The sequence below is a fragment of the Euprymna scolopes genome, chromosome 16, assembly GCF_053919585.1.
Source record: "Euprymna scolopes isolate OS-2025 chromosome 16, ASM5391958v1, whole genome shotgun sequence".
Classification (NCBI taxonomy): domain Eukaryota; kingdom Metazoa; phylum Mollusca; class Cephalopoda; order Sepiida; family Sepiolidae; genus Euprymna; species Euprymna scolopes.
This window is the reverse complement of record NC_136497.1, coordinates 64,332,413-64,357,066: the sequence shown is the minus strand read 5'-3', so window position 1 is coordinate 64,357,066 and position 24,654 is coordinate 64,332,413.

Sequence of the window (24,654 nt, the reverse complement as noted above, 5' to 3'; positions counted from 1 at the left end):
ATATGAAACCAGTCCCGGAAATGGCTACAACCATTTACATTACTTTATTTAATGTATATTTTTAACAGTGGTTTGGAGATTGAGAAGTCCCAAAAATGGCTGAAACAGTTTATGATTTAAACATTACTTTATTTCATGTATATTTTTAACAGTGAGGTGGCGGACATGAAGTCAGTCCAGGGATTAGATTAGATAAGTGCAAATATATACTTGCAGAATACCCAGCATCGCACAGGATTGAGTGAGATAGATAGAAAACAGAATACCCAGCATCGCTTAGGATCGAATAAGATAGATGGAAGATATATACTAGCAGAATATGCGGCGTCACCACGGATTGGATAAGGTAGGTGGAACATATATACTATGAAAAAAGCTGGAATTGATTGATGTGTTTGTAATGAATAATCAGCCCAGACAATATATCAAAGTTATTATTTTAGTAAGGGGGCTATAATGTGGGTTTAAATTATGAAAAATGATTGTCCAAATTAGTAACATATCCAAGAATTATGAAAAATGATGAAATGTGAATTAATTGATTGATGTGCTTGTAATAAAATAATCAACTCAGTTATTATTTTAGTAAGGGAATGGCGATAACACAGGTTTAAATTATGAAAAATGATTGTCGAAATTAATGCCATATCTAAAAATTATGAAAAATAAAATGAAGTTAATTCATTGGTGTGTTTGTAATGAAATAATCAGCCCAGGAAATATATCAAAGTTATTATTTTAACAAGGTTGGGTGATAATGTAAGTTTAAATTATGAAAAATGATTGTCCAAATTAGTAACATATCTCAGAATTACGAAAAATGATGAAATGTGAGTTAATTGATTAATGTGTTTGTAATGAAATAATCAGCCCAGGCAATATATCAAAGTTATTATATTAGTAAGGGGGGGTACAGTTTTAACAAAAGGGCTAGAATAATATGATGGTGTCTTCATTCATGCTGAATGCCCACAGAATACCCAGCAGAAAGATGCCGCTGTGGAATTTCCACAGGTCGCGCTAGTATATTATTATAGAGTCATGATTTCAACGTACAAAATGCACAATTCAACGTACTTAAAGAAATAAATGGTAAGATGTTCATCTTTAAATTTGGAATATAAACTTTTGTCATACTCTCTGTAGTTACATCGAGCTTCATAAATTAAAGGATTGGTATAAATAAAAGGTGAAATATAATTAAATAAACATATCCCCCCCATATATATATAACAAGAAGAGCTCATAGTTCTTTAATAAACTACTAAGTTTGCAGGGAGAGGGGGAATATCAGCATTTCGAAGTTGTTAATAGTGCTTAAAAACACCAACAACAAATCCTCTGTGTGTGTGTGTGTGTGTGTGTGTGTGTGTGTGTGTGTGTGTACATCCAAGATTAGTCAACTACTTATAAAGTGCAAGATAGAAAATGAGCATTTCAAACACACATACAAATGTATTTTTAATGGTGTCATTTGTTGCACATTGGCACCGGCCGATCTTAATGATGAGATGGATAACTGCCTGAAGGTTTCTCGGATTAATGGAATCTAAAAGAGGTGATTGTCGTTGGCAGCGTCGGAGTGAAAGACATGGAGTAACTGAATAATACCTGCCTCCCAGGTAAAACAGCAGAAACAAAAGGATTGGTTGCGTTGGCGTTGATACCTCACCGATTGCTGCTAACAATGAATATTTTCAGAGAAAAAAAAAAAAAGAACGTGAAAGAATATTACTCTACCACTCAAAAAAGAAACATTAAAAAAATTATATATATATATATATATATATATATATATATAATTGATACGATATAAAATAATTGATATGTGGAAATGAAGGATAATTGTGTATGCATGAACTAGTTGTTAAGATAATTCCAATAAGACTATTTCATTATATTTAATACTAGTGGGGGTACCCAGCGTTGCCCGGTTGTTTGAAGGTGTGCGTGTGTGTAAGCGGGGGGGGGGGGTAAAGTAAAGAATAAGCAAAGTAATAACCCTGTTTAAATATAAAAAACGATGTTAAACTTAAAAAACAAAACTGCAAGACAAAAAACTGAACAAACGTAAAAGTTCTTTAAGAAAGAAATCGGAAAAACAAAAGAACATTAAAATTCCATTCCAGTTTTTTTTTTTTTTTAATCAACTACCAAACGAAATAAAGCGAAAAAAAAAATGGCATAAATAACCCTTGGGTTCGTTTAAGTCCATTGTGCGTTTCACCAAGTAGAAAGCCTAGAACAAAAAAGTTAAGACGTTAAAATTCCATTCCAGTTTTTTTTAAGCAACTACGACAAAGAAAACCCAAACTGGTGTTCCTTCGTAACTGTCCCTTGTGAACAATCTCGCAATGGTGTAAGTGGTGACGGGGGAAGGAGGAATTTATTAGAGAGAAAAGATTTTACTACTTCCATTGATGTTAACTGATTTTGGCAGTGAACTCTCAACAGAAAAAATATCAGAATCTACGATTATCGAGGAAGTGGAAAGGTAATAAGCCTATAACACACCTCAGATATTGAGCTGCAGTTTGTGCATATTACATTTGCATGATATGCCTTGATTTCTAATCTTATTAAGGTCAAAATCAGAGGGGAAAAATGAGTTCATTTTATATATATATAGGAAGGATAATGATCTACTTTGTGTCTGTCTGAATATCTACAAGTATGAACATATGCTTAACACTAAGGGAGATAATTCAATACATAATCAAGCAAAATGTTGCTAGCTATTATATATCTGTTTGCTTCGTAATGCTGTACTATGCCTTAAGAACAACTGAAGCATTAGAATTGTTTGCATTTTGGGAAGCAATGGAAGAAGTATGTAGGTATATTTTTTTTAAATAAATATTTTTATAACTACATGCTTACGCAATCATTAGTGTAGAACGTGATAATTATTGCTGGTCAGGAGATTGGAACCCAGTTCCAAAGTCACTCTTGACTTCATAGGCTAACATTCTACCTCAAGACTACTGGAAATTAACATAATTGAGAGAAATTAAGTGCCTATAAATGCCACGTTAGCAGAGATATATAGTTTAACAGTCAGAGAGTATTCAACAAGCGGAAGTCAGAATGTTGCATTAAAAAAAAAAAAAAAAAAAAAAAAAAAACACTCCACAAATATATTTGAAAATCTTGTAACAAATGAAATTTCTGTAAAGGAACACAATTGAAGTGGCAATACACTTTATAACATTATTATTATTATTATTATTATTATTATTATTATTATAGCTAGTTAATTTTTATAGAATGAAATAATACGAACCAAAGTAAATGGTATCAGGTAGCCTCAAGACGATAAAATAGCTGTTATGTGGTTATATTATTTATGATTTATATTTAATAGTGGGGGTTATGTTCACATTAAGAAGCAAGTAAGAATTATAGAGAGACAGAGAATGAATAATACACAGTGTGAGGATGAATAATACAGAAAGAGAGAGAGAATGAGAGTGAGAAATACATGAATGAGAGAGAAAATGAGAAATACATAAAGATAGAGAAAATGAGAAAGAAAATGAATGAGAGAGAGAAAAAACATGAATGAGAGAGAGAAAAAACATGAATGAGAGAGAGAAAAAACATGAATGAGAGAGAGAAAAAACATGAATGAGAAAGACAGTCAATGTAATCCAATGTAATTTCTCTTATCAAACGTTAAAACATACGATGACAGACATGTCATATCAAGAAACCTTTGTTTAATTATTCATAACTATTAATAGTAAATTTGAAAAAATATTTACAAATCAAAATGTTAAATTTAAATAAAAGATATAGATTTTACCACCAATCTGGCAATATTTGATAAATACGTAATATTTTATCTGTCGGCATGGAGACCTACTTTATATATTTGTTAAAATAGTTTTAAGTAAACACATTTGGAAAATCGTTTTCAAAGAAATATGGAATAATTAACATAGTGATAAAATAGTCATGGTCATTTGTAATTTAGCTATTTGTAACAAATGCAGCAATTGGCTGAGGAACATAGATGAATAGCCAATGAAATTTAGCAATATTTGTCCAGATTTATATTGTACTAGCAGGTCACCTGGCGTTGCCCGGTCGTAAAATATGCATAAGTATTATATTTTAATGCAAAATTCTTATTTATTATAAAGAGAAATACTGTAGGTATTAAACGTAATGCTAAATTTCTTTAAAAAAAACAAAAAACGGAAAGAAACTGAAACGTGCATGTGAGCATTGTTTTTTTTTTTTTTTCTAAACCGTTTACTTCTTAATACTTGAACCGAGTTTGAAACGAAAACCCAAAGACGTTGAGGCAAGTATGACAACCATTAGACCAGCATGACGTTGTCTTGAAAGGTGTTTGCAAACTACTTATTCTTAATGTAATCTGTAATGTGATATATTCACGCATGCGCATTTGTGAAACAACAAACAGATAAAAATCCAATCACTCCCATTTTTTTTTCAATTTTGACCCCTTAGAAGCGCTTTTTTCTGGACGAAAATGGATTAAAAAGTTCTCCACATTTCTGAATATCCTATATACGAAATTTTAAGTGTATATCAAAAATTCGTTGAATATATAGGTTGAGAAGTGTCCTCACACACACACACACACACACACACACACATTCTCACTTTTATAGATATTTGGATTGAAGCAAATAATGGGTCGGATAATGTATGTAATTAATCAACTCAATTTTAATTCTATGTGATAATAAAGCAAAACCACATTAACACATTCTCGTTAGATCAATGAAGTCAAGCAACGTTGAGCCTGATTAGTAATAAATAAGTGAGTATTTGGGAATATTAGGAGCTCTGTGTAGAAGAATGTTGACACATCCATGGAAGAACTGCAAAAACCTAACGTCATTATCTTTCCGACTGTTGATCACTTGTGAACTTTATATTCTCTAGAAACTTCCTCTTCTGGAGAAAGCTAATTCCATCCGTTGAAAGTGAATGCCAGTTCGTTCTTCGTTCATTCATGATAAACGTAACTGTCCAACGCATGTCGGCACGTAAAAAAAAAAAAAAAACATACATTAAAACGAATATAATAAAGAAGAGCAAATAATACAGATTGAACATTTTTGTATCTCACAGGCTAGTCAGAATCAAATATCAATTTATTAAATTTCACGCTACTGTGCAGAGATATTCTTATGAGCATCTAATTAGTCATTTTAAAGAAACAAACTAACAAACCAATAAACAAGGTAGTACAAAAAAATTATGCTGACAAACACATACTGAAGAATCAGTGGGGAAAAAAGGAGCTGAGTTGTTCAAGAAAATTGAGTCCACAATTTGATATCAGGTTGATTTAAATTGACAAATGTTCATGAAAATCTGAAACTGTATATTGGTTCAAAGTCGTCTTTTCATGGAAAGTTTTTAATATAGTTCGTCCTCTGTCCATTCTTTTTAAAATTCACCATTGATCGTAGTTCTGTGTTTTTCCCTTCTGAATAATATCACAATTAAGGGAAGATAACCTAAATATTTTCTATATATAAGACCTAATGCATAAAATCTGGTTGAATTTTCTTTTATATATTAGATTTTTCATTTCTACAGCTCTAATATTTTTTTTTTCAGCGGGTTTATTAGTTTATATAAATGTATATTTAAACATTACGTTTTATTTTTTTTAATTATTGCTATTGCTGTTTGAACGCAAAGAGATTAATAAACTTGTATTTCCATTTTAGCCAAATGTTTTCCATGTTGACAATTTGTTTGATGCTGGATCATTCTATTCTGACATAAGAAATATTGACAATTTAAGAAAAAAAAACAAAAAAAAAATTATTTTTAATTATTTTATGTTTTTAATCTAATGAAGCATATCGCTAGATTTTTAAGTTTATTTAATCATTTAGTTTTTTTTTTTTTTTTTTTTTCATTATTTAAACTGGTCAAAAAATGCAAATAATCACATGTAAGGTATGGTAAACGTTGTTTTACAATTTATTGTTAGTTCTACTTAAAAACAAAAACAAATGGCTGTTTACATCAGTTCTTATGTAGTCACAAGGGGCAAAATAATTCTCCAATATTTCTTGTACCAGAAGCAGATAATTGTATTTATTTTGGTTCGGTATATCAACCTTTTTTGGGTTATTTAATGCCAAATCCAGTAGTTTAAACAAAGGTTTTTATGTTTTTGAAAAAGGTCTTTATGTTTTTTATATTTATTCATAGGGTTTAGTTGGGTTGTTTTGTAGAGAAAGATTTTTTATTTTTTAACTTTTTAAAAAAGACTTGTTACTCTCAAAAAGGAAAGTATTTGATCCAGGTGGTTGTTTTCGAAGATGTTCTTCATATTGTTGAATTTAAGATATGGTTTTCTGGCATTATCAATGGCTCTAAATTCCACCAGGGACAGATAGCTCCCGGGTACTATTTCAATATAAGAGTACAACTTTTACCTACACAAATATTGTAAACTAAAATGAAAAACATTAATCTGGAAGGAATACAAAGAAGTTTTTTTTTAATTTTATTTTTCACAAAAGTTCATTGATAGTAAAAAAGCAATATAAGTATATATGCACAAAACCAAAACTACATTTAATTCATTTATTTGCTTCATTCACCAGATATTGCTCATCTGGAGATATATTGCCGACTGAAAGGTTTCTTAGGAAAAATAATTTCAAACATTATCACGTTTACCCCGAAAACTCCTACAGTGCCAAGCGGCATACGGAAAACGAGTTATGTATTCCACTGTTTCCCAAACTCTCCAATACATGAATGACACTGGAAACTACCAAGCTTCTGAGTTTCACCTCAGTGTCGTCGTCACCCAGATACCCAGCACTACCTTTGCTAAGAAAAGACAAACTGGCTGATGTGGAGGCTTTGCTCACCTTTGTACCAATTGCACATGCCTCTTATACCTGTGATCTTCTAGATCAGGGGTCTCCAAACAACAGCCTGCAGGCCAAATCTGGCCCGCCAAAATCTTTATCCAGCCCACAGAGCTCTTATGGAAAACAAAGATATTTAGGAAAAATCTTTTAAATGAAAATGTGTGAAAATAATGTGGTGATTTGTCTTTTTGTTCAGAAAATGATTAAAAAAATGAGGTTTTGGAGAACCAGTTTCACTAAAAAGTAAAACTAAGGAGCATACCCATATAAAATACTGTCCTGGTAATTATTTTTTGTTGTATTTATGCACTTATGTTACCATGCTGAAACAATGTCATTTAGAAAGCTATTCTTAACATAGGGAAAGGAGGGTGTTTTGTAACTATTCTGTACTTCCATTTAACAATTTAATGAAAAAAAGATATCGTGAAACTTGAAAATACAAGTTAAAATAGCACGTTAACATAGTGCATAAGTGCCATTAAAAAAATTATTTGGGCCCATGTAGCTCTAAAAACTCAGTAATATAGCCCTATGTTCAAAAACTTTGGAGACCCCTGTTCTAGATGAACAAAATGCTCTTCACCAAGACATGGAAAAACACCTAACCTCACAGGCAACTATAGCTTATTCATGTTGACACCAACATCAAAACAAAGAATGACTAAGAAGCAATGTAAGTGCAACAAAACTGTCTTGTTTCTTTAATATTTTTACTATGTTTACATGCAACAATAACGCATATGATAGTCATCGTTTTAACAATAATCATCATTACATCAACTATCAATATTGTTGAAATGAACATGGCCTAAGTGTTACACTTTATTTTAAAACAAATATCTCACTACTGATGCTATTCTCTATCTACATAAAAGCCAAGTACGTCCAAGGATGGAATACTGCTGCCATATCTGGGCAGGAGCTGCTAAAAACAGCCTATCCTGCCTTGACAGAGTACAAAATAGACTTCATGGCTTAGTGGGGGATGCCTTTTCTCTTCCCTGCAACCTCTCTCCCACAGAAGAGATGTTGCAAGCCTTTGTTTTATCGTTATTTCCATGGCAGGTGCTCGCCTGAACTCCAATCTCTGGTCCCCCCTCGCCAATCTTCTACGAAAAACACTGTTCTAGCTGAATTCACTGTCAAAAACTTTCCCGACTCTTTATCTATGCCTAAATCAAAACGTAGATTCCATGAACAAAGCTTCTTTCTTAGAACTGCACGCCTGTGGAACTCTGTTCCGTCTGCCTGCTTCCCACCTGACTACAACCTGGATGTCTTCAAGTCCAACGTAAACAATTTCCTGATGAACCGCCCCCTTAAGTAGACACTTTATTAAATCTCCACAATAACGTACTGTATTTACAATAACCCTTATCCCTGAGTGGCTTCCAGGCCTTGATAAGTGGTGACCACCTTGTAAAAAAAAAAAAACCCAAACGAATATCTCTAATAGTTTCTGATATATGCAAGTTACACAATTGTGAAACACTGAACACGTTTTCTGACTTTTTTTTTTGTGGCGCTTAGTACTACTGCATGATTCTGGGAGACCTAAAATTTCCTTTAATTTCCAATATTTGATCAAGTACTACTATTACTACTACTACTACTACTAATAATAATAATAATGAACTATTATAGTAGTATTAGACATCAATTAATAAATATTTCTCAAATTGCAATTGCTTTTGGATATTTTAAAAAGTTTGGATGGTTATAGTCAGGTCAAAAACCTCTATTTGAAAATTCAGATATTTCAGATTTGCATTAAATTTTATCAATAGTCTTCAGACATCAATTAAGCAAGGATTCTCTGAATTTCCAATTCCTTCTGAAGGACTGGATACATGTATGTACCTCTAGTTTACATGGTAATGATGCTGCTGATAAATGTTTTGGTTTGAAGTCTAGCTGAGGGAACCAAAGTAATTTTTTTCTTTTTAAATCACTACTAAATATACAATATAATAATCAATAGGGAATTTGCTCTATAATAACAAATATGAAATCTAAATAAATTAAAATATCATATTTAACCGTATTTTACAACCAGGCAACGCCGGGCGGCTTGCTAGTAAAAATATATTATCCAGCCAATATTCATTTGAAATGTTGAAAGAAAGCTTGTATAATAAATCAGCAACTTTCGATATTTCTATTCTTTTTCGTCTCAGGAATTGAGGAGATTATATATATATATATATATATATATATATATATATATATATATATATATATATAATGCCAAGGGTCTATATATCTGTATGCATAAGAATTAGCATAATACCTGTCAAAAATGAAGGAATTATTTACATATGGATCTTCAGCAGATCAAAGTGTTATTTCCAAACCTTAGACATCCGATTAAGGTAGAATATTCTGTGATCTCTGCCTCGGATCAAAACATTGCTTACTATCTCTTAAGAAAGTGTGCTACCGGCATGCTCAGTTGGGATCTAAACTCATTCTTTTCACTCAACCCTCTGTTTGAGATCAGTGTAGCATATAGTCGTGCCTTGTGAAGGATTGCAATTGTTTACCAGTTTCAATAGAAGTAGCAATCCAGTATATAAAAAACAACAATTTTTGGGGGACAGATTTTAATTTAGCAGACATGTCAGTAACCAATAGCAATAAAAAAAGGTTGAAATTAAGAGGACTCTGCCCATTGTTTGTGTGTGCAGGGGGGGGCAGCACAAAAAACATTTTTCTAAACAATTCCAATCAGTTTCAACCAAGATCAAAATCAAGAGAAATGCACCAAGTGTACATGTACTGTAAAAGAGACAGGAAGTAGTTTTTTTTAAATGAAAAACAAAAATCATCTATTGTCATGAAGTGCTTGAAGCTTTAGTCTTTACAGCAAAATTAACCTTTTCAGTTTTCAGAGGGAACTGTCATAAGAGGAAAAAGGAAGGCAAAGCAAGAAAAAAAAAACAAAAAGAGAAAGGATAAAAGGAGAGATAGGAAGAAAGTGTAATAAAATCCAGATGAATAGCATCACAAACAAGCTGAGCATGTGCGTGTATGTGGGGGGGGGGTCTTCCACCATGAGTGAAAAATTTAGTTTCACCATCACTAATGTCTGTGCAAATTTTTTTTTAAATTCGTGAAAAGTGCGAACAAATGAACAAACAAACAATTTGGGAGGATTTTATTACTATAATGGCTCATAGGGGCCAACCAGAGTTATCCTGGAAAATCCGTTCAAGCAAAAATTTACTTTCACCATGACTGATTATGCAAAATTAAAAAAAAAATCCAAGACATGGTTATTAAGAAAAGTGCAAATAAACGAACGGCCTAACACGGGTGAATTACTAGATCCAATCCCTCCTTTGTTGGGGGTGGGGGGTGGGGCCAAAAAGTATAAGGAGGGTGAAAAAAAAAAAAAAATTAAAAGTTTATTTTAAAAAATGTAAATCTCGTATCCATGGGAGACAATCCATTTAAAGAGAATCTGTAAACAGAAGTACACCAAAATCAAAGAACTCGCATTCCTGATTTAACTAAATAGAGTCACAGTTCCCTTTCTACAACTTACTTCTAAGCTATATTCATACATGTAGAAGATGGGAGGGTCTCTTAATGTCCCCTAAAATATATATTATGTAGATCAAGTAAAATTCAGGCAGGAACTAATTCTAATTTCATACTTCAAATCTCTCCTATGTCACATGATAAAATAACCCATTCACATATCTACTTTGCAGATGTGGCTACAGTTGACATCTCACCCTAACCTTATCAATCATTTCAGACAAACACTTGTATCTGCATATCTGTAAACTTCACTTCGAAAGTATATTAGTCCCGAGGAATATGCAACAGAATTTCCCAATCTGTGAAAGACTATCATATTGCGTTTATTTATTTTTTTTTTATTACTAATCAAATATTAGAAAGATGAAGACGAGAAGAATACAAAGAAAATAACGATTATGAAATAAATAAAATTCACATATGTGTGAGTGCGTCAGAAAAGAAGACCCCCCCACCCTTTCCTCTGGCCCTGGTACCAATAACGATTTATAAATGTAACAGATGTCTGTAGCACTTACAGGTCAGCAATTTTGACCTAAAGGTCACGGCAATAGTATTACAAAGAGCGGAGGTTATCAACTGGTAAGAGTTTTATGAAGGGTGTCTGGGTGAGCGCCAATACAAGGTTGCTGAATTGAAAGTAGTCGCTGTGAGATATACAAAAGCAAACTACGTTTATCAAGACATATAAGCATCTACACATTTGAAGGAGTTTTATATCTATATACTAGCAGACCCGTGTGCTGGCATTGCCTGGGAAAATGGAGTAATTTAAGAGATTTGTGAACCTGATCTTAAACTATTGGAATAATTTGTTGCTTATAGTTGTCAAGCTCTAAAGCAGACTTCCATGATATTAATGTAAAACAGCCACTGGAAAATTATTTTAAAAAGAAATATAAAATTTGAAAAGTGTACAATCTTGTTGTGCAATGTACTAAAAAAAAAAATTGTTTAGTAATAGTTTTGGAATAAGTGAAAATACCTTTGAGTAAAAAAAATGTAAAAACTATTTAAAGTGAAAAGGAATGCATATTTTCCAGAAGCATGCATAAGTGGTTGGAAAATATATATTTGTGCACACAGCTTTAATTAAAAAAGTTATAGCGATCAATGAAATAGGGGAAAAATTCATTTTATTTTATTTATATGATTGTTGCATTGTTTCCTAAGTGTAAATCCACTGAAACTCCGGTGTTTATCACAAAATGCTCAAAGTCAAGCAGAACGTAATTATATTATGTTTATTCATACAAATATTATTGGCTACATATGTACATACATGTTTCCTCTACAACTCCTTTAGAGAAGTATCATCATCAGGACAGGATAAGAAAAAAACTTGGCCTGAAAATATTGCTTTTCTAAAAGAGTTACTGCAGAAACATGTATGCACATATGTAGCCAATAATGTTTGTGTGTGTGGGGAGGGGGTGTAAGGATTAGGACGATACCAATTTTTTTCCTGATGTTTTATGCAATTATAGAATCTGTTTTAAATTCCCAATTCTGATACAATTACCGATTCCAATAAAATCTCTAAACATTTAGCCGTTATTTTTTTTTAATTTTCGGAATATTGTAAAAACCCATTTAATATGTGCATATATTTTTGCAAACTTAAAAATGTGGGATGAATGGTGATTTAAAGGTTTTTGTTTCACTGGTAATTTAAAATAAATAAGTAATTATCATTTTTTCATTAGTACCAGGCAATGGAGAAGTAAAAAAAAAAATTAAAAAAAAAAAAAACGATTAAAAGAATCGTTTTTAGTATGTTTGAGGTACATATTTTTCCAATGCCGACACAGTTTCCAATACCGAAAAATATTTTGATTTTTCTGATTCTGATTTATCGTTCCAACTCTAATATACATACAAATATAATATAGCTATATTCCTGTCTGTTTGATTGCTTATTTGTTCACAATATACATCACATGACGTTCTAGCAGATAGCATCATATATGGTGACGTCATATATGACTATATTTGTTTTTGTGAACAAACAATATAAACATATGACGTCATCTGCTACACCGTCATATTATGACGTTCATACTGTTCACAAATATACACTATATATGACGTCATAGCAAATAGCGTTTTTATGATCATAATGTTTGTGTCATGATATTCATATATACCATTGTTCTTGTGAAAAACATCTGCTATGACGTCATATGATATACTATAAAAATAGTCACTATATATGACGTCATCTACTACGACATTCATACAATGGTAATACAATAGTCGCATAGCCGATTGTGTTATATACAATGACGTCATCGCAGACATATTCATTATATGCATTGTATATGGTATGGTACTTGCCTGCAGAAAATGCATCCACATTTTTAATCAATTGGAAGCATCTGCCCGTTTCTAGCCACACAGAAGATCTATGATATGGCAAAACAGCACTGTGGATTAACTAAATATATGTTGCTATTCTTCTTTGTAGGTTGAGTACTGTTTGAACACATGAAATCACCAGCTGTCATTAACGATAATGCAAAATCTATTGGCAAAAAAGCAGATGGTGCATTTTCCAAATGCGGATATTGTTTATATAAACAGGAAAATTCTCACTCACCAACTTGTGCCGATAGCATAGTGAATAGAAGCTCAGACTGATAACAAAACAATAGATTTTCAATCTCAGCTTGAAGCATTTACCAATCACACTGAAGAGATGTTATAGAAAATACCAGTCTACCTGTTGAGGACATATATTTAAGTAAATATTATTTTTAACAGAAGGTCTGGCAAAATAAAGACCTGACTTTCAGAACTAAATGCTTGGTGTACCGTGCCATTGTCCTCTCGTCACTCTTATGCGGTGCAGAAACTTGGCCAGTGTACAAACTGGTAGCCCACAAGCTCAACACCTATATGATGAGACATTTTCGGCAGATTTTAAATGTCAAGTGGTATGACTTTGTCAGCAACAGGGAGATCCTATCACAAGCCAACTTCCCAAGCATGTATGACCTGCTCATCCGGAAAAACCTGAGATGGGCCGGGCATGTAAACAGAATGGAGAACTCCCAACTACCAAAACGGATACTGTTTTCACAACTGGAGGAGGGGTACGAGGCATAGGCAGACCTAAGCTCAGGTTTCGTGACACCGTCAAACGAAATCTAAAGGACAGGTTGATCCCTACTGGAAGCTGGCAAACCCTCAATCGCGACCGTGACAAGTGGAGAATGATGGTTCACAGGAAGTCGTCTTCGGACACGAAGGACAGCACATGATGATGATCATTTTTAATATCTATATAGGTTTCATCTTCATGATAAATCAGTGGATATATATATATATATATATATATATATAGTTTTTCTCTTGGTTACATGATCAAACTTTGGACTCCAGTCATCACCGACTGTCAAAATCTGAACATTTCAATCAATGCAGCACCATGAGAACCATAAGAAATAAAAGAGAAATAAACCCTATTTAACATTAAAGACAATAATAGGTTTGTTAAGATTTAGTTAAGTTTTCAAAGAGAAGAATTCTGCATTAGCATAGAAACTTCTTCATATTCCCCTCCTTATACATAATTACTATATGATAACTAGGGGGTTATTCCAGCCCAATTCATCCAGCCCCGACACACCCCCTCTTGGATTTTTTTCATATTTACACCATACAAACTTTGGGTTAAAACTAAGAGAAATCTGCAATTTCAGCCCAGTTGGATTTCAGGAACATATTTTTTTTCACAGTTGGTTTCGGCCTGGAAATCAAAAATTGCTATCTCATGACGTAGAATTTTCGACCCCCGGCGTTTTACAAAATTTGCATTTTTGTTGCAAAAAATAAAGCTCTGGAGCTAAATATTCACACATATAAGGTTTTGAGGGCAAGGAATCCAAAAATCATAGTTAGAAAGATGGCAAATGAGAGGAAGTACCTTATTTTTACCATTTTAGGTGGTGCCGCAGCACTTTTTTAGAGCTTGTTTGGGGTGATATTTTATTGAGAAAAAAACATAACTGTGGTGCTTTGCCAGACTTCTCCTTTGGATTTTTAAAGTGACAATGGGTTGGAAATTACAAAAATCAAATAAAACCTTTCGGCATATTTGACATTTCCAGACACTAAAGCCTCAAAATTGGCATTTTTATAAAAATTTAAGGATTTTTTGGTGAATTTGGCAACAATCTAATCTTAAGTTATGATCAATATCTAGAGCTGAAAAAAGACTTGGATCGACCCATTATAGCCCATTTTCATAATATAATGTCAAATTACATCATATAAAAGGATATGGACCCCTACTTCACAGTCAAAATGGACAAAAAATACCCATACCCTCAGATTTGGCTGTAATTTGCTGTGCAGATAGACAATATAGAAACTAAGAAATCCTGAAAATTTGAGCATCTAATTCCAAGCGGTTTCCGATTTAGAGCATTTTTTGTTTTCGTTTTTGCTGCATAATGTGGCGCCCGGGATAAATTTTGTGATGTCATTTCTTTGAATATTTTCTGATTGAAAGATCCTATGGCTCTGAAAATTTGCACAGGTAAGTATTTTGACCCAAGGAATCCAAAAATGGCATCAGATTTGCTAAAAAGTGAATCCTTATAGAGATATTAAGGGTTTTTGGATTTTTTACCCACATGCCCCAAAATCCAATAAAAAAGGGTGTGGCTGATATGGTAATGCATTTTTTTTTTCATATATTTTTTCTAGACACAATAAATTACCGCTGGACCAAAAATGTTAAAAAGTTCTTGTTCCGTTCACTCACAGTTTCTGTTGAAAGTCAGGTCTATTTTCGATGATAATGAAAAATATTCCCTTCCCTATTAGATGTAATAATTAATTTAGACATTTGCTAAACTGACATCATACCTTAATTTTGGAATAAATTTGCAAGTAAGCCAGATACTAAAAAGTTCTGATAACAATTTCAACAATTTCACAGGCCTACAGTCTTCAAAATTAATTGATAAGGGTTGAAAACACCAAGTTATGATAAAAGTATGCTATTTTTTTAATAAGAAACTAGTAATAGGATGGTAAAAATCTTAAACTTTTAGTACTATCTCAATCCAACAATTTTTATTAGAAAACTTCTTCAGAAACATTTTAACCCTCAAAATACCACAGTATTTTGATCCAACTTTTAAAACTTTCGTCTATATCTTTCTGAAAATGCAGATCTTCCAGCTTCCTGAATATTTTTAACCTATCATATAGTGTCAAAAAATCATAAATTTACAAAATAATTTTTTCAGGGATGTCCTTGAGAGTAACCCCTATAAAATTCTTAAGAAATTCCAAAATAATAAAAGTGACCTGATCTAAATGAAATGATCTAAATTATTAGCCTAATTTCCAATTTCAAAAACGATTCTGAAAAAAAAATGTTAAACTTTTCCATAGCTGGTACTAAAAGATAAAATGAGGAATATTTATTTTTAAGCTACCAGTACAAATAAAACCTAATAACAGATATATGATGTGGATTTATTTTAGCTGTGTAGGAAAAAACAACAACCATAAAACATGACCTTTTGATTTCTATCCAGTCCTTCAGCATTGACAAATCTAACAAGAAGGTGCTAAAAGGTCTTAACTTTGGTTTTTAAGCTGCTGGCTATTTATTGGTTGAGGCTGCTCCCTGTTTACTGGTTTGTAAAACCAAATTCTCAATATATAACAGGGGGATGGGTGAAGATAAAAAGCAATAAAAATTAATTTTACTGAAACCGTTTTGCCAGTTGAGTTTGTCTTGGAACTGACAAGACCCACAAATACAGACTAGAAGATTGAAATTTCGTCAGTCACCATAAAAATGTAAGTTATATTTTAATCTAAATGTAGAATTTAAGTAGATATTTTTTACTATATAAAACTACTATTTATATTATTATTATTATTATTATTATTATTATTATTATTATTATTATTAATAATTTATTTTAAAATAAGTTTTCAGTAAAATTCTCTCTCATAAACAAGAGTGGTATTCTAACATTTTATTTTAAAAGATTACACATGAACACACTGAAAAAACTTGACAAAGAAATATATCAATTCTTTTAGAATTTATTCACATGTAAATTTAATTTAAAATAAGCCCTGTATTTCTTAGTTATTTAAGTATTTTCGGATAGTTAATAAAATAAATTTGGTATGTATGCAGAATATAAGCCGTGCTGAAATAATGTTATTTAGAAATTCATTTTTTTTTTTTAAATGAGGAGGAGATGACATTTTATAACTTTTCTTCTTCCACCTAACAATTAAATAAACAAAAATGTTGTAAATTAAACTTGATCTTATCAAAAAAATATCATGGTCCGCATTCTGCATGAGCACCAATAAATTTGTTATCGGAAATAAATTCTGGGCATTTTTGAGAATTATTCATTTATTTTGCAAGATGTGGCTTAAAGATTCCACTGGAATAAAAATCAAGCTACATTGCATCCATTCATCTGCTACTATAGAAATATAAGTGACCGTGAGCATATTAATTTGTAATAATATCTGGAAAAAAAATTGTTAATTGCTTTAAAAGTAAGAATGGTCATGGTATGGGAAATCAATTTTATGTTAAATTTAAATGCAAAACTCATCTCTCAATCTGCATGCTAAAATAATTATTGTTTTGGTTATGAAGGTCAGGTTATTATAATTTTTTATAAGTTTCCCATTAGTTTTTGATTTTGATGGTGATTAAAGCCTAAAGTTATTCTCCAAAACACATGTATTTTTACAAAAAAAAAAGTTATAATGAAAATGTTTACGAAAATTCTAAAACTTTGAAATTTAGCTATATTTTTGATTTTTCATATCTTTCTTCATAACTTTTTTTTCATGTGTGAAAATACATTTTTTTTTCTTTTGAAGATTATTTTAGACTTTAATCTTTCGAACACAATCAAAAACTACTCGGAGGCTTATAAAAGAAATTATGATAAGCCGGCTGTCATAACTGCACCCCATCAGTTTTTAGCGGCTAGGACGCATTTTGTCAACTTTGCCGTTTGTTTTGTCTTTCCGCGAAAGATAAGCGAACACAATAAAAATGCCAGAATTATATTCACTAAATTAACTATTAAAAACCCTGTTACATCCACATCGCATATACTTTTTATCTTTTGTTAATTTTATTAAATTTCATTATTCGTATTACCATCAGGACTTAAGGTTAGGAGGAAAGGGACGTGGTTTTACTGATTTTATGAAGTTTTATCAGTAACATTAACATGGCCAAGATTAAACAAACTTGGTAAGATGTTCTTTTTCACATCTTTTGCCTTGTCATAGAGGACAAAAGCATAAAATAAATAAATTATAAAAAAGGCACGTTTTATATTCTACGTTTGATTTAATTGACAATAAAGTTGATATTATTTTTCTTGAAAACCATTTTTTTTATAAACTTGTAAATAAACTGCATTTTCTAAAGGTTAAGAACGAATTTTCATGAAGTTTCAATTTCTGTTTTGTTTATTTTATGCAAGTAAATTAAATTTACACCTTATTTTGATGTTATTATGATCTAAAGTTTATTTTTACTAATAGTTTAAAAACAATAAATATTTATCAGTACCAGCAGTGGAAAATTAAGTTTAAAATGATATTAAAAGAATTGTTTTTGGAATCAGAAATTAGGTTAAAATTTTTCTGATTCCAATATCTCAAAAAGTTCTGATTCAGTTGAGTATTGCATATTCTGCTCATTGTGAATTATTATTTCACATCTTTCTTCCAGAGCAATAAATTAAGAATGTCTTCTGAACCAAGGAAACGAGAGGGAGGAGATACATCATTGATGACAAGTGCTCCTCAATGTTCTTTTGGATTACTAATGAAGAGTGCATGTCACCGCAATCTGAAGCCATCTTCAACACCAATAACTGCATTAGAGCATGATGTAAGAACTGTGCTCAAATTAAGAGCTGGTGTCACACTCACTGATGAAACCGTTGCTAACATTTGCAGGTATCACGAATTTCATTTGGGGCATTACTTTGAGAAAAAATATACAAAGTGCTGCAACATCTTTTTGAAGCACAAAAGAAAGGTAAAGGGTGATCGTGCTATCAAGTTAGACATGGCTGAGATGCTAAAGCAGAAGGGCTACCATGTTGTTCCTGGCTGGAAGCTTTGCCGTCACTGTGAAGTAGCTGCCAAGAAGTTAGAAGATACAAGTGAAACAGAAGGAAGTGACAACCAAGACCTTGAAAATGAGTCGCAAATTGAACAAAAGAGAGAGAAACTGAATGACAGTCTAATGATGTTTGATATATCCCCTATAAAAACCGGTAGAATGCAGAAGCACACAAAAATCAATATTGTCAGAGAGAAATTAGAAAGAAACTATGAAATGCAAGTAGAGGCAGCTGCCAAAGTCCTTAACATCTCTAGCCCTGAATTAGGAAGCCCTATTAGCAGCCAAACGAGTCAAACGGATTTAGTGGCAAAGGCAAAAGATTATGATTGTTTGTTGGATGCAATGAAGGACAAACTTGAGAATAAAGAAATGAAAACCAGTGAGAGGATCCAGTTGATGACTTTAGCTCCGGAAAGTTGGTCTCGAAAAGAGGTGTCTGAATATTTCAATGTCTCTGAATATATAGTACGTGAAGCACGGCAACTGAAAAAGGATCGAGGTATTCTTTCATTGCCACAGAAAAAGAAGGGGAGAGGTCTCTCAAAAGAGGTTATCAATTCTGTCTTGGCTTTCTATGAGGACAATGAATTTTCACGGTTAATGCCTGGAGGGAAAGATTTTGTGAGCATTGGTAATAAAGTTCATGTCCAGAAACGGCTCCTATTATGCAATCTTAAGGAGCTTTATGTAGCTTACAAAGAAAGCTATCCTGAACACAAAATAGGTCTTTCAAAGTTCTGTGAGCTCCGTCCAAAATGGTGCGTCACCGTCTTGACATCAGGTTCTCATTCAGTTTGTGTTTGCACCCACCATCAAAATACCAAATTGCTTGTTGACTGCTTTGTTTCAACTGTCAAGACTCAGCTCAGAAGGAAAGCTGAAGAATCCAGAGATGAGAGTGCTGCTAATGTACCAACTGAAAATCCCAATTTTAATATCACTTACAAAGATTTGATGGCCTTGGTAGTTTGCGACACCAATAGTCTTGAATGTATGGTCCACCGTTGTCCTAAATGCCCAGGTTTCCCTGCTCTAGAGAAGTATATCAGAGATAAATTTACTGAATTGGAAATTGACAGTGAGATGTCATATAGTCAGTGGGAGAGTGTGGATAGGACAATGCTACGGACACAGATGGCTGATGTAGATTACTTCATAGAGATATTGGTATACAATGTTGATAATCTAACGACCCATTCCTTCACAGCAAAGAGCCAAGCGCAGTATCTAAAAAAGAGAAGAGAAGAAATAACTGAGACCGAATGTATACTTCTCTTGGACTTTGCGGAAAATTATCACTACGTGGTGCAAGATGAGATCCAGGGATATCACTGGAACAAAGACCAGTGTACCATACATCCAGTGGTAATTTATTACAAAGATAACAATGGTAAACTTCAACAGATCTCATTATGCATCATTTCAGATGACCTTGAGCATGACACCTGTTTTGTGCATGAACTGCAAAGAATGGTGATGTTGTACATCAAAGAGAAATTTCCCTGGATCAAGAGTGTAGAGTACTTCAGCGATGGCTGTGCTGCCCAATATAAAAACTTCAAAGCATTTATTAACCTTTGCCATCACTCATCAGATTTTGGAATTGATGCAACTTGGGCATTTTTTGCAACTAGCCATGGCAAATCACCCTGTGATGGAATTGGTGGGGCTGTCAAACGCAAAGTTCTCCGTGCCAGCTTGCAAAGGCCAATAAAAGACCAAATACTCACTTTTCATGCTGTTGCAGACTTTTGCAGATCATCGATCACTGGTATCATGTTTCTAAAGATCGACAAAGAAGACATGGTTTCAGTTCGAGAGAAACTTCAAATGAGATATAAACTGGGAGATACTGTGCCTGGTACAAGGAGCTGTCACTATTTCAAACCAACTTCTCAGTTTACTATTCAGGGCAAGCAACTGAGTGCTGACACAACGATCTTTATCGACCATTCTTTCCTGGACATGCCTGTGCCGTTAGATGAAACTCTGGAGTTGCTCAAATGCAATGACTACATTACTTGCATTTTTGATGGGTATTGGTGGTTAGCATTGATTGAGAGTGTCAACAGGGAAGAGAAAGATCTTACTTGCAAATTCCTGCATCCACATGGACCATCACATCAATTCCACTGGCCAACTAATAGGGATAGAGGCTATATTCCACTAAGCAAGGTCGTTATGAGAGTGCAGACCCCAAGTATTTCAGTGAATGGTAGAACATATTTCATCACCAAGGAGGAGAAAAATAAGACTCAGAACTATTTTGACAGATTAAGTCGATAGTTGGAGTTATAACAAATGTCTGTTTTATATTTGTTTGACAGTTTTTCTTATGATAAACTAGATTATGCATCAGTCTTTTATTTTCGACTATTTTTTTGTCCATTTTGACTGTGAAGTAGGGGTCCATATCCTTTTATATGATGTAATTTGACATTATATTATGAAAATGGGCTATAATGAGCCGATCCAAGTCTTTTTTCAGCTCTAGATATTGATCATAACTTAAGATTAGATTGTTGCCAAATTCACCAAAAAATCCTTAAATTTTTATAAAAATGCCAATTTTGAGGCTTTAGTGTCTGGAAATGTCAAATATGCCGAAAGGTTTTATTTGATTTTTGTAATTTCCAACCCATTGTCACTTTAAAAATCCAAAGGAGAAGTCTGGCAAAGCACCACAGTTATGTTTTTTTCTCAATAAAATATCGCCCCAAACAAGCTCTAAAAAAGTGCTGCGGCACCACCTAAAATGGTAAAAATAAGGTACTTCCTCTCATTTGCCATCTTTCTAACCATGATTTTTGGATTCCTTGCCCTCAAAACCTTATATGTGTGAATATTTAGCTCCAGAGCTTTATTTTTTGCAACAAAAATGCAAATTTTGTAAAACGCCGGGAGTCGAAAATTCTACGTCATGAGATAGCAATTTTTGATTTCCAGGCCGAAACCAACTGTGAAAAAAAATATGTTCCTGAAATCCAACTGGGCTGAAATTGCAGATTTCTCTTAGTTTTAACCCAAAGTTTGTATGGTGTAAATATGAAAAAAATCCAAGAGGGGGTGTGTCGGGGCTGGATGAATTGGGCTGGAATAACCCTAGGGCTGTGACAACAGCATATTCTTTTGTTTTGACTTTTGAGTATATATCCAACACAGTTAGTTAATCAACCGAGAACCACATCACTCTATATAAAAGCATATAAGATATCAACGGATACACACTTGAGAGTCAAGACAATGAAAAAAAGAATATGCTGTTGTCCTAGCCCTAATGATAACTACTAATGTGTATTTATATATTTGATGCTATGCTATATAAGGGATTTGGTTGACTGAAACAGAAAATTAAAAAACTTAGGTCATTTGGCTGAATAGTGGTTGCAAGATCTAAAGGAAATATAGAGGGGAGTAAACTGCTGTTTATACCTCAACAATATAATGAAACATATAACAGCCGATTGAAAAGATGAGTAAAAAGTTAGATTTATCCTAAACCAATTCAGGTGAGTAACACGTCAGAATGCTAGGCTTGGATGTGTCTCGTTTACAAATATAGGGGGAAGAAAACACGGGATCTGAAAATGCCAGGATGTAGAAAGCTGCAGGATGAATTTAGTCTGCCTGGCCTCTGACAATCACTTCCTACTCATATTCTTTAGTCAGTTTTAAAATGAAGTCTGGCCAAGAAACCGTAAAAGACCAGCATCAACGTCAAAAAAAGCAGCTAATAAAGAAAGATTTAATATAAAGCTGTCGTTTTTGTTGTTGTTGTTACTGGAAAGTAAATGAGGATTTTGGCATACAAGAAAGAGGCAACACAGTTCGACATTTAAAGACATATATTAGTGATGGGACGGTTCCATTATCCCCCCCCCCCGATTCCGATACAATTACCGATTCCATACTAAATTCCCGATTCCGATTCTTTATAAATCTCTAAATATTTAACTATAAAAGTTATTTTGTCTCAATTACCGTAAAAACACATCTTTAATGTGCTTATATTTTCTGAAACATAAAAACACACTTGTAAGGCAGGTGATTTAGAGATTTTAGTCTTACTGGAAGTTTAAATTAATAATAAATATTAATTTTATTATTACTACAAGCAATGGAAGATGTTTCTTAAACCAAAATCAAATAAAAAAGATAACTTAAGGAATCAGTTTTGGCATCGGAAAATCGGCTCAAATTTTCCTGATTCATGATTCCAATTAATTGTCGCAATACATATATACACACACTAGACTTTTTAGCCTATTAAAAACAGGCAAAAGTTATAGCCCATTAACTTAAAATGAGTGCTCTATGCCAAGCTGATAATTGAATATGGTTAAATTTATGCTCCTTTTTGCATTAAATACTATTCCCTATAAATCACTGTGTGCTGAGTAGAGACCGCCACACTTAGTTCATCACGCCTTATCATAAATGTCCATACAAAATTTCAGCCAGATTAGTCCAGTAGTTTCTGATAAAAATGGAGCTGAGAGAGTGAGAGAGAGATTAAATACAAAATATATATGATGTTTGTAACTTGCTAAGATCAAAGTATAGTACCTGTTCTGATACTAGAGTTCATTTGTTCTGTCATGGATTGGTGAAGGAGAAATCCTTCTAGACTGACGCAATTTTTACTTTTTTAATGATCCAGAGTATCTTCTTTTGAAGGCTGTATTTTCCTCACCTTAAAAACCAAGCTTGTGTCTTGCTCTGCCCCAGTGTGGGAGGCAAGCAAATATAAGGATTAATCATAAAGAAGTCCATGCGTTTCTATGAATGCTATGAAGTGGGTTGAAAATAATGCTCGAAAGAGATCACTACAATTTCTTTTTTAGTGCTGAGACGAGTAGTAGTGCAGACTAGCATATCGTTAGTATGTGAGAGTCGTGGGCAGAGTGTGCTTTGGCGCCAATTGAAGTGATCCGTTTATTGGTTGCTTTGAAGTGGCTGGACAAATCGAATATGTGCTGATTTGAATCTGCTACCAATTGTCAAAGAAACAATAATGACAATCCACTTGTCCAAACGTTACATTAATACACAACGTAATCAGCAATAATATTAAAACACATGTATTTTCAATCAGAAGAAATCCGTGAAAATTCCATAGCACTTTCTATATCGATCTGTAGAATTTTTGTATTTATTTATATTTTTTTAAGTGACAGCATTCATTCAAAGTGAGCTTAACCGGTTTCCTCCAAAGGAGAAAGTGACATGGGAATATTAAATTCACAACCGGTACCCAGTCGCATGTATATCCCGGTAGGGAAGATGTCATTAAATATTTGTAGTTCTTGCAGGGGATGGGGGGGTGTCAAGATTCTCTTACATACAACACCTGGTATTCTCAAGTGATCACCCATTTAATACTTATCAGACTCAACGTTGCTTAACTTCGGTAATCTAACAAGAATTGGCATGTCAACTTGATTATCCTTTATAGTTTACTGTAAATAATATTCTTTCTGAAATAATGTCTTTCAGGATCAATATTATATATCTATAAAAGTGAAATTGTGTGTGTGATTGCGTGTACACATTTCCCTATGAAACTACTTTGTCAATTTTCAGTCTACAGAGTCGAGATTTGATATAAGGGATATTCAGAGTTGGGAAAATCTTTAATTTGTTTTCGGCCAGAAATTTGGCTGTCAAGGGGGCAAAAGTTCAACCATTTGATCTTTGAAAACTCTACCGAACTCTTCCGCTAATTTTGGGTCGAAACACTTGAAATTTTAGATGTAGGTTACTTGGACATGGATCAAACTTTTTAATTTGATTTGAGCCCAAAGCAATAAATGTTATGGGGTCAAAACTGGGGTCAAAGTTTTTAAAAAAATTCGACCTCTGCAGTCTCTACCAAATTACTCAGCCAACTTTGGGCGTAAACATTTGAAATTTTACATAAAGTGTATTCAGACATAGGGCAAACTTTTTAATCGGTTTTTAGCTGAAAATTTGGCTTTTAAGGGGTCAAAGTTCAAAAGATTTGACCTTTGCGATCTCTAGCAAGCTATTCAGCTTATTTTGGGTCTAAACATTTTAAATTTTACATAA